At 42.2% G+C, this 12,001-nt stretch overlaps 1 long non-coding RNA gene across 1 annotated transcript; it reads left to right on the forward strand.

The window, feature by feature from the left end:
- Positions 1-3,993: 3,993 nt before the first annotated feature.
- Positions 3,994-10,546, forward strand: LOC311247727. Its single transcript, XR_014620872.1, has 5 exons — positions 3,994-4,062; positions 6,324-6,356; positions 7,374-7,430; positions 9,792-9,821; positions 10,294-10,546. It is a non-coding gene; the product is annotated as an uncharacterized lncRNA (long non-coding RNA).
- The last annotated feature ends 1,455 nt before the right edge of the window (positions 10,547-12,001 follow it).

Genomic DNA, 12,001 nt, shown 5'->3' on the forward strand with positions numbered 1-12,001 from the left:
CTTGACTAGGTACAGACTCAGCGAGCACAGCCTAGCCATCGAGAAAGCCCGCCATAGGCAGACCTGGCTCCCAAGCGAAGACAGACTGTGCACCCACTGCACACAAGAAGAGGAGGAAACCGAGCTCCACTTCTTAACAACCTGCCCACTATACCAAGACATCAGAGACATATACTTCAACCTGCCCACTATACCAAGACATCAGAGACATATACTTCAACCTGCCCACTATACCAAGACATCAGAGACATATACTTCAACCTGCCCACTATACCAAGACATCAGAGACATATACTTCAACCTGCCCACTATACCAAGACATCAGAGACATATACTTCAACCTGCCCACTATACCAACACATCAGAGACATATACTTCAACCTGCCCACTATACCAAGACATCAGAGACATATACGTCAACCTGCCCCCTATACCAAGACATCAGAGACATATACTTCAACCTGCCCACTATACCAAGACATCAGAGACATATACTTCAACCTGCCCACTATACCAAGACATCAGAGACATATACTTCAACCTGCCCACTATACCAAGACATCAGAGTCATATACTTCAACCTGCCCACTATACCAAGACATCAGAGACGTATACTTCAACCTGCCCACTATACCAAGACATCAGAGACATATACTTCAACCTGCCCACTATACCAAGACATCAGAGACATATACTTCACCCTGCCCACTATACCAAGACATCAGAGACATATACTTCAACCTGCCCACTATACCAAGACATCAGAGACATATACGTCAACCTGCCCACTATACCAAGACATCAGAGACATATACTTCAACCTGCCCACTATACCAAGACATCAGAGACATATACTTCAACCTGCCCACTATACCAAGACATCAGAGACATATACTTCAACCTGCCCACTATACCAAGACATCAGAGACATATACTTCAACCTGCCCACTATACCAAGACATCAGAGACATATACTTCAACCTACCCCCTATACCAAGACATCAGAGACATATACTTCAACCTACCCACTATACCAAGACATCAGAGACATATACTTCAACCTGCCCACTATACCAAGACATCAGAGACATATACTTCAACCTGCCCACTATACCAAGACATCAGAGACATATACTTCAACCTGCCCACTATACCAAGACATCAGAGACATATACTTCAACCTGCCGACTAGACTGTGCTTTATTTTGTTAATTTTTATAGTATTAGGAGTTTTATTTGCACCAACTGTTGGTGCATTATATGTGTATGACCGTCAGTCAATCATTGACATTGGATTAAGAAAAACTTACCATTTGGATTGCTCTCTGGATCGGATCGCTGAACAGCAGAAATGGCCCGCCGAGATCCTTTGTTATGCCGGCCATGGCCAATACAAGAAGAAGCCGCCGCGAAGACGAGGAAAGAGAGCCGGGGTCCGGAACAGACTGAGGTCCAAACGACACAGAACCACATTGCCCAGCATATTGTTGGCCAATGTGCAATCGATAGGAAACAAATTGGACGACATCAGAGCAAGGATCCAATTCCAGAGGGACATTCGGGATTGTAACGTCCTCTGTTTCACAGAAACTTGGCTGAGTCCAGATGTCCCGAATCACGCAATAGAACCGGCAGACCATTTCTTCATTCTCCGCAAAGACCGGACGGCAGAAGAGTCACTAAAGACGAAAGGAGGCGGCATTGCCTTCATGATAAACAAGGAGTGGTGCGATTTAGGCAACACAAAGGAACTGTCTAACCACTGCTCCCCAGACCTGGAGTTTATCACGATAAAATGTCGACCCTTCTTCCTCCCAAGAGAGTTAACGTCCATCATCCTCATCGGAGTGTACATTCCACCACACGCGAACACTGGGGTCGCACTTTCAAAACTTCACGACGAGGTAAACAAACTCCAGGCAGCTAATGTTGACGCTGCCATTTTGGTCTTGGGGGATTTCAACAGCGCGCGTCTTAAAAAGGTGCTGCCGAATTTTTATCAGCATGTGACCTGTCCCACCAGAGGCGAGAACATAATATTAGACCATGTATACTCGCAATTTAAGAATGGGTACAAGTCACAGGCTCTTAGTCCATTCGGTAAAAGCGATCACGCCGCCATTTTTCTTTTGCCTAAGTACAAACAGAGTCTCAAGCGAACGCCGGTGGTCTCGCGAGAGGTTAAGCGTTGGGGCCGTGACGTCAGTGGAGTCACTCCAAGCAGTGCTGGGAAGCACAGAATGGAGTGTATTCCGTGATAACACAGCCAATATTAACGAATACACCGAAACGGTATGTTGTGAAGTGACTGTGGCGAGTAGCGGTGCTCTTAAACTCACTCTCATGTTGTGAAGTGACTGTGGCGAGTAGCGGTGCTCTTAAACTCACTCTCATGTTGTGAAGTGACTGTGGCGAGTAGCGGTGCTCTTAAACTCACTCTCATGTTGTGAAGTGACTGTGGCGAGTAGCGGTGCTCTTAAACTCACTCTCATGTTGTGAAGTGACTGTGGCGAGTAGCGGTGCTCTTAAACTCACTCTCATGTTGTGGAGTGACTGTGGCGAGTAGCGGTGCTCTTAAACTCACTCTCACGTTGTGAAGTGACTATGGCGAGTAGCGGTGCTCTTAAACTCACTCTCACCCTCAAAAGACACATAGACACGTTACAAAGCAGTGAGTTCACCTCTTGGTATAGCGGTCTGTGCTGTCGCCCGCGGTGTGGAGGAGACCACGGGTTCTACACTCCCTCGAAGTTTAAGGTGACGATATCACAACCGTTACATATATATAGTATAAAAGTATACTGTATATATAGAAGTATAGAAGTATACTACTGTATATATATATATATATATATATATATATATATATATATATATATATATAAGTATACTGTATAGAAGTATAGAAGTATATATATATATATAGTATAGAAGTATACTGTATATATAGAAGTATAGAAGTATATATATAGTATAGAAGTATACTGTATATATAGAAGTATATATATATAGTATAGAAGTTACATTTATACAACTGTTACAGTTGCACATTGGTTAGATGCCAACTTATTTTCGTTGTACTGTACTTGAGCTGTTATGATGACAATACATTTGAATCTAATCTAATCGAATTATATCAAGACCCTTGTGAAAACCGTGCCATTTGTAGACTCGTATCTTCAAAAACAAGTAATAGAACGATTCTGGTAAGACATTTTAGGTCGTTAAGAAATGTGTTGATTTGTGTCTAATTGTCTATGATCTGTTTTTAACGTGTTGATTTGTGCCTTTGATGTGTTTTTAACGTGTTGATGTGTGTCTATGATGTGTTTTTAACATGTTGATGTGTGTCTATGATGTGTTTTTTAACGTGTTGATTTGTGTCTATGATGTGTTTTTAACGTGTTGATTTGTGTCTATGATGTGTTTTTAACGTGTTGATGTGTGTCTATGATGTGTTTTTAACATGTTGATTTGTGTCTATGATGTGTTTTAACATGTTGATTTGTGTCTATGATGTGTTTTTAACGTGTTGATTTGTGTCTATGATGTGTTTTTAACGTGTTGATTTGTGTCTATGATGTGTTTTTAACATGTTGATTTGTGTCTATGATGTGTTTTTAACGTGTTGATTTGTGTCTATGATGTGTTTTTTAACATGTTGATTTGTGTCTATGATGTGTTTTTAAAGTGTTGATTTGTGTCTATGATGTGTTTTTAACGTGTTGATGTGTGTGTATTGATGCCCATGTGAGCTCTTTGGGGTTGTTTTTAACCCTTTCACTGCCACACGACAGAAGGTTAACCCTTTACTATCACACAACCAACGGCGATGCTCCATCATTAGTTGTGTGATAGTAAAGGGCTAAACTTCTGTATTGTCACGAAGGGTTAACCGGCTGTTGTGTGGCAGTGAAAGGGTTAAATGTGCTTTATAAGTACAACTTGACTTGACAGTGTTTCTGAAGTAATGCTTGTGTTTCTTCTCTCCAGGATCTGAAGGGTCAGGACGCCGGAGAATACGCCCCACTGCACCTGGTCGGAGGCTCAAAGACCGGACGGGTGAGGGTGAGGGTGAGGGTGAGGGTTAGGGTGAGGGTTAGGGTGAGGGTGAGGGTGAGGGTGAGGGTGAGGGTGAGGGTGAGGGTTAGGGTGAGGGTTAGGGTTAGGGTGAGGGTGAGGGTGAGGGTGAGGGTGAGGGTGAGGGTGAGGGTGAGGGTTAGGGACACAGAGACTGGACGGGGGAGTGGAGAGAGAGGCAGTGCTGTCATTTGTTACTCAAAGTCAAAGTCAACTTTATTGTCATTTTCCTTAATGTGCAAGACATACAGAAAATGTTTATTGCATTCCCCCCCTTCCCACGGCATATATAAAAATATCTATTATAAACATTAAGTAACATATAGGACACTATAAACATAAAGTAACATATAATAGGACACAATGTACACACACAACATACAGGACTATATACAATATTAACAGTAGCTAAAAATGAACCTGAATGAAATGAATATACCTTGTAATCCGTGCAGGTTTTGGTGGTTAAGAGTCAGACACACTTTGTGGTCAGACATTCAAACTTACATTTTTCTTTTTTTTTAATAAAATGTTTACTTTGTATACATTTCAAAGGAAGATTTTGCATGGAAAATGCGGCAAAGATTGATGAAGATGTACTTTCAAATCTGAAACCAATCTCAAGACACTGTAATCAGAGCATAACTGGACCACGTACCACTTTAACGTGACCTTTAATCAGAGCAGCATAACTGGACCACATACCACTTTAACATGACCTTTAATCAGAGCAGCATAACTGGACCACGTACCACTTTAACGTGACCTTTAATCAGAGCAGCATAACTTCAGATTCAGATTCAGACAACTTTATTGATCCCGCGTGGGGCAATTCATATTTGCAGCTTCATACGCAACAAGCAACAAAAACAAACAAACAACAAAACAAAACATCTCAACGATAGCACGGCAAAAAAATAAAATTATAACATTTTTTTTAAATAAGTACGAAAAAAAACATAGAACTGGACCACGTACCACTTTAACGTGACCTTTAACCAGAGCAGCATAACTGGACCACACACCACTTTAACATGACCTTTAACCAGATAAGCATAACTGGACCACATACCACTTTAACACGACCTTTAACCAGAGCAGCATAACTGGACCACACACCACTTTAACATAACCTTTAATCAGAGCAGCATAACTGGACCACACACCACTTTAACATAACCTTTAACCAGATAAGCATAACTGGACCACATACCACTTTAACATAACCTTTAATCAGAGCAGCATAACTGGACCACACACCACTTTAACATCACCTTTAATCAGAGCAGCATAACTGGACCACATACCACTTTAACATAACCTTTAATCAGAGCAGCATAACTGGACCACATACCACTTTAACGTGACCTTTAACCAGAGCAGCATAACTGGACCACATACCACTTTAACATAACCTTTAATCAGAGCAGCATAACTGGACCACATACCACTTTAACACAACCTTTAATCAGAGCAGCATAACTGGACCACATACCACTTTAACATGACCTTTAACCAGATAAGCATAACTGGACCACATACCACTTTAATGTGACCTTTAACCAGAGCAGCATAACTGGACCACATACCACTTTAATGTGACCTTTAATCAGAGCAGCATAACTGGACCACATACCACTTTAACACAACCTTTAATCAGAGCAGCATAACTGGACCACATACCACTTTAACATAACCTTTAATCAGAGCAGCATAACTGGACCACATACCTCTTTAACATCACCTTTAATCAGAGCAGCATAACTGGACCACATACCACTTTAACACAACCTTTAATCAGAGCAGCATAACTGGACCACATACCACTTTAACATGACCTTTAACCAGAGCAGCATAACTGGACCACATACCACTTTAACATCACCTTTAACCAGAGCAGCATAACTGGACCACATACCACTTTAACACAACCTTTAATCAGAGCAGCATAACTGGACCACATACCTCTTTAACATCACCTTTAATCAGAGCAGCATAACTGGACCACATACCACTTTAACATCACCTTTAACCAGAGCAGCATAACTGTGACCTGTAGAGGTCAATGTGTCGAGGTTTGAACGCTTCCCAAACACTGGAACACACACGTGTCATATAGAATGTGTACTTTAAGTACATTCGATGTCAAATACTCAAACTCACTTTTACTGAAGTAGAACTTTCTTTTCTGCTTTATTCTGTTCTATTCTGATCTATTTCATTCATACTCCTTGGTGTTGCAGACTGTTGCAGGAGATGAGGAGGACACATATACGGTAAGATAAACACTCACACATGACAGCTCCATGCCGCTTAAATATGTAAATAACGTACTAATCGACCACAGGAAAAAGGTACATATTGTACGTTATGTTCATTTTAACAACCTAAAAAGTTCTATATAAAGTTTATAAACCTAACCTTTAGGAACATGTCAACATTATGGGAAATGCTCGTCTTCTCCAGAGTCAGACAAGAAGATAGAGACCAGTGAATATTCCTCAGCTAGTCAGATAGTAAATTATAGTAAATTATATTGACCATATTGATCAATTTGTTTACACTGCCTGTGTTGTCTTTTACTACCTGTATACTGTGTTGTTTTACTACCTGTACCCCTCCCCCCCCCTCCCCCCCATGCTGCTATGATGCCTGAATTTCCCCAAGGGGATCAATAAAGGAATATCTTATCTTTTATCTTAGTTTCCTCTCTGTGCGTTCAGTAGAAAGCTATCCGAATGCAAGCTAGCCTAGCTTAGCACAGATGAATGATAGATAGCCAGATAGCCTAGCCTAGCTTAAAGCTCCAGGAGAGGTGTTTTTGGCCAACAATTAGACTACTTGGTCCGTATCCGCTTCCATTCATTTGTGCTAAGCTAGGCTAACTTGCAGCCGGATAGCTTTCTACTGAACGCACAGAGAGGAAATTGGTATCTATTGATTGATTGATTGATTAATGTTGACATGTTCCTTTAACCCTTTCACTGCCACACGACAGCAGGTTAACCCTTTCACTGCCACACGACAGAAGGTTAGCCCTTTACTATCACACAACCGACGGCGATGCTCCATCATTAGCAGCATTAGCTCCGCGGATGTGATAGTAAAGGGTTAACCGGCTGTCGTGTGGCAGTGAAAGGGTTAACATGCTTGTATGTTCTCCAGTCCCAAGATTGTGATTATTGATTATTGATTACATATGATTATTACTGTTGACACTTCTGTATGTTCCCAAAACCCTGATGATTATGACGATTGATTATTGATTACATATTGATTACTTCTCCCTCCAGGCCCTGAAGCCACACAAGGAGGACGAGTACAAAGTGCTTCCTCTCAATAAAACAGAGGTGAGCGTTTCATTAACACTTTGAAATGAATGAATGAATGAAAACTTTATTTAACAGATTGCAGAATGGGTACAATACAGTACGGCTCAATACATACAATTGTTAAGGGGATGCAGACCTGAGAAAGACGTTTGTCTTGTTTCCATCAGGGTCCCCCATTTTCAATTCATATAGACATTTATGACATACATAACATACATGACATTTATGGCATAGGGACATATAGGTATTTAGTACTGATACATTTGTGACATAGGCGGTATTCAAATATACAGTACTGTTACCCCTAGATCCTGACAGAGTATATACATATGATGGGGAGGGGACTGTACATTAGGAGGGGGTGGGTGGGTGGGAGGGGAATATACATACGGCGGGGAGGGAATATATACATGCGGTGGGGAGGAGACTGTCTATTAGGAGGTGGTGGGGGTTTTGGGCATTTACGGTGGCCAGTTTCGAATTGCAGCCTCCCGTAGGTGCTCTTTAAGGGCGGTTTTGAATGTGGGCAGGGATTCACATTCCTTTACAGCTTTGGGTAGGGCGTTCCACATTGTTGTGGCATAATTGCGAAACGTGTTTAGTCCCTTGTTTGAGCCGAATCTGGGTTTAACATGATTTGTTGAGCTTCCTCTGGTGTAGTGGTTGTGGTATTCACTGACCTTTGGGAAGTATTTTGACATGTACATGGGCACCCCGGTCGTATAGTGTATCTTGTAGACCAGGCCCATTGCAAGTTGCTGTACTCTGTCGTCTACTCTAAGCCATCCTAGGTTGGCAAAGTGGGCAGGGGTGAGGTGGGTTCTGGGGTTCAGGTCAAGTAGTAGTCTGACCAGTTTGTTTTGTGATGTTTGTAATTTTGTTTTAAGCGCCTTTGAGGTGCTTTGGTACCATGAGGTGCACGCATAGTCATAGTACTTTGAATGCCACTCACAGCTTTTCTCGGGTTTACCCCCCGCGGATTGAATGCCCATCACGAGAATACTCTGGTTTATTTTTAATTTTTTTTATTAGCGATCTGAAATCATATTGTATCAAGCGAGCCTACCGTTGGAGATCCAGTCACCCCAGGCGCTCAGATGTGAAAAAAGCGCCCCCTATCGTCTCCCAGATGGTAAATCACCCTTTTGGATTGGACTCAAAGAAAGTGAATGGGAGAAAGGATTTCTGACTCCACATTTTACTTCTCACTCATGTAACCGGGGTCTACCAGAGTTCAAATATATGTGTTTTACTGTATACACGATGGATCAATCAAATGAGCGATTTTTTCGAATGGCGATCGGAAATTGGAATAAACCATTTGGATACCATCTGATCTCAGGTAAGGAATCTATATTATCAGTCTTAGGATAATCAGACTCGTTTTCACGGATATATAAGCGTTTCCCCTATATGTGATATGGTTTTGACTGTAAAAGCCATCAGGAAATAAGATCAGCGATTATCAGCGAGCGGCACGAGCGTGCGTGCGCACACATATACTATTGATTATCTAGCGTTTATTTGAAAACAATTCATAAATAGGCCGACAAATGACAACGTTCTAGAATATTCCAGTAAAAGACGATTATCATAGAATGTGTTGTTTTTCCGCGAAAACGAGTGATTTTCAAAATGCTATAAAACTGAAATGAAGCGATAAAAAAACAATCTGCTTTGACAATGTTGACTGGAAAATGAGTCTTTGATAAGCGACGGGCAGATTAGACACATAGCCATAATTTAAAACATGGATTAGGCGATATTAACGTTAACATTGGAGTGGATTTGGGCATTCAAGGGGGTAAAAAGGAAAATACGGCTGGCTCTCAAAGTGTTAAAGGGCCGTTTCACTACACTTTGTCTCCTGGAGGAGTCAGTGTGGAGCAGCTGTGAGCCTGAGGGTGGCCACTAGGGGGAGACAAGATTCATGCATCATAGCAGCATGGGGGAGGGGGGGGGGGGGGGGTACAGGTAGCGTGTATGCTTTCCGCAACGCAGTTGTGTTTCCGCGTTCCCGTTTTGCGCTCTGATTGGCCGAGCGCGCACATGAGCCGCGGTAAGCCTCTGAGCCAGGCAGGAATACTAAACTCCAGTTAACCTAATTTATACAAATATACCGTTAACTGGAATATGTTGTTTCTTTACACATATGTTGGATTATGTAATTGGTTTGTCATCGCGAATTACATGCATCATTGTTTACAATGAACGGTGGGGCTAATCGAAAGGACTGGACACGGACCCAGAACACGTTGGTACGTCCGGTTATCAGATCTCAGAACAGAGCGAGAGGATTCAGATCAAACAAATGGTTGAAATGGCCCTTTAACAGCTGGTGATAGGATGCTCATGTGTGTTCTCCTCCTCCTCCTCCAGCGCCGCAGGACCAAGGAGCCGGTGTACCAGGTGAGAGCAGTGTGGTATCATCCTTCACGTAGACCATGGTCATATATTGTATATGAAATACCGTTGTAGGATAATGAATCTCAGGATACTTTATAATTACAAAGCTTTATTTCAAATTAAGTTCAGTTCACAGAAATGTGAAGTCCCTTTGTCTTCAGGCCTGTCCTAAGCTAAACTCACACCTTAATAAAAATAATAATAATAATAATAATAATAATAATAATAATAATAATAATATTCTCTCTCTCTCTCTCTCTCTCCTCTCTCTCTCTCTCTCTCTCTCTCTCTCTCTCTCCTCTCTCTCCTCTCTCTCTCCTCTCTCTCTCTCTCTCTCTCTCCTCTCTCCTCTCTCTCTCTCTCCTCTCCTCTCTCTCTCTCTCTCCTCCTCTCTCTCTCTCTCTCTCTCTCTCTCTCCTCTCTCTCTCTCTCTCCTCTCTCTCTCTCTCTCTCTCTCTCTCTCTCTCTCTCTCAGGCTTTGAGTGCTGTCCACGAGGACACGTATGACAAGCTGCAGATGCAGTAACGCCTCCTCGCTAACGTCAGATAACCACGGCCCTGAACGCAGCCCTTTCCTCTCTGTAACCACGGCCCAGATGCTCCTGAACGCAGCCCTTTCCTCTCTGTAACCACGGCCCAGATGCTATATCTATGCTCCTGAACGCAGCCCTTTCCTCTCTGTAACCACGGCCCAGATGCTCCTGAACGCAGCCCTTTCCTCTCTGTCTGGTTATCTTTCCTCTCTGTCTGGTTATAGTGTGAAAGATATCATGTAAGGCTTGTTCGAGATGGATTTCGGTTTTGCCTCGACTAGTAGACGAGAGTAGCCGAGTGAAGCCGGGGGAGGAGTTAAAAAGGCGGACACTGCCGATTTCACGAGAGCCTCTCGCCTAGTCTCGCATGGCAGATACGCTTTCACGTCACCACACACACATTACACACCTGTCAGCTCATTATAATGCGATGGCCTGTGCAAAATTAGATCAGATTCAAATGTACAGCACACCATATACTGCTATAGTGGAATATACTATTCATATACCATAATGTATACCATCTTGTTGCCGCTCCTGGCCGCACGCACACACAACACACTGCTGAATAATTCTGTTTTGCATCAATATATATGTATACTGTGTATATTGAGGCAAAACAGAATATATATACAGGTATTGAGGCCAAACAGACGACGCATGTGTGTAGTGTGTGTGTGTCTGACAGCTTGAAGTTTATCATGATGATATGATGATAATAACGCATAACATAATAAGTTTTCAATCAATCAATCAAACGTCTCATAACTCCTGGCTGTCACGTGGCTGGTGACTGACAACTTTTCTGAGCCAATAGGTGCTTTGCCCGACCATAGCAAGTCGCTTCCCAGCCGGGAGCAGCCGAGTGAGAGGTACTGTGGCGCCTCGCTCTGAAGGCTGCTTGTGGCTCGCTCCCGCGGGAGTTCCCCCCGCCTCGTCAGATTTCAGAGCAAGTCGGACAATATTCTAACCGTCATGCAACGCGCTTGGCGAGGCAGTAGTGAAACCTGCGCAGATCTGCGTCCGCCTATCCCATCTCGAACAAGCCTATTATGTTATTATACAGCTCCATGTATCAGAGCAGATATCATTATGTTATTATATATACAGCTCCATGTATCAGAGCAGATAGACTCCTGGTAAGAGGAACAATATGATTTTAATGTTTTATTTTGGGTGAACTTCCCCTTTAATCATTGTGATTGAGCAGCTTGATATACAGTCCCTTTTCATGTGCAATTATGTATCCCCTCTCATTTCTTTATCGCTTATACTCTGCCATTTTGTTACTCACATTTCCTGATATACAAAGACAGCATGGGATATTGTATATGTATTTTACTGTACATTGCTGATACATGTCCAGCGTTTAGGGATTCTTTATTATCTATGGTATAAACAATATTATCTATATTTTCACACACCTTTAAGTCTGTCCGTAGAGGTATTTACATTATAATACTGACTACTGTAACTCACTAACTATGCTTTTAAATGTATTTTGTATTATTGACATATAAATATCAACTGTTTGATCTGTTGAGTGACATGTAACAGTTCTCTTCTTCTCCTGAGTGACAGCTATGCACTGTATGTACATTTATTACCAGCATTGGTTTTGAATAAATTACCCTTTTGTGCTTCATATCT

Source organism: Notolepis coatsorum (genome assembly GCF_963971535.1).
Source record: "Notolepis coatsorum genome assembly, contig: SCAFFOLD_1803, whole genome shotgun sequence".
Classification (NCBI taxonomy): Eukaryota; Metazoa; Chordata; class Actinopteri; order Aulopiformes; family Paralepididae; genus Notolepis; species Notolepis coatsorum.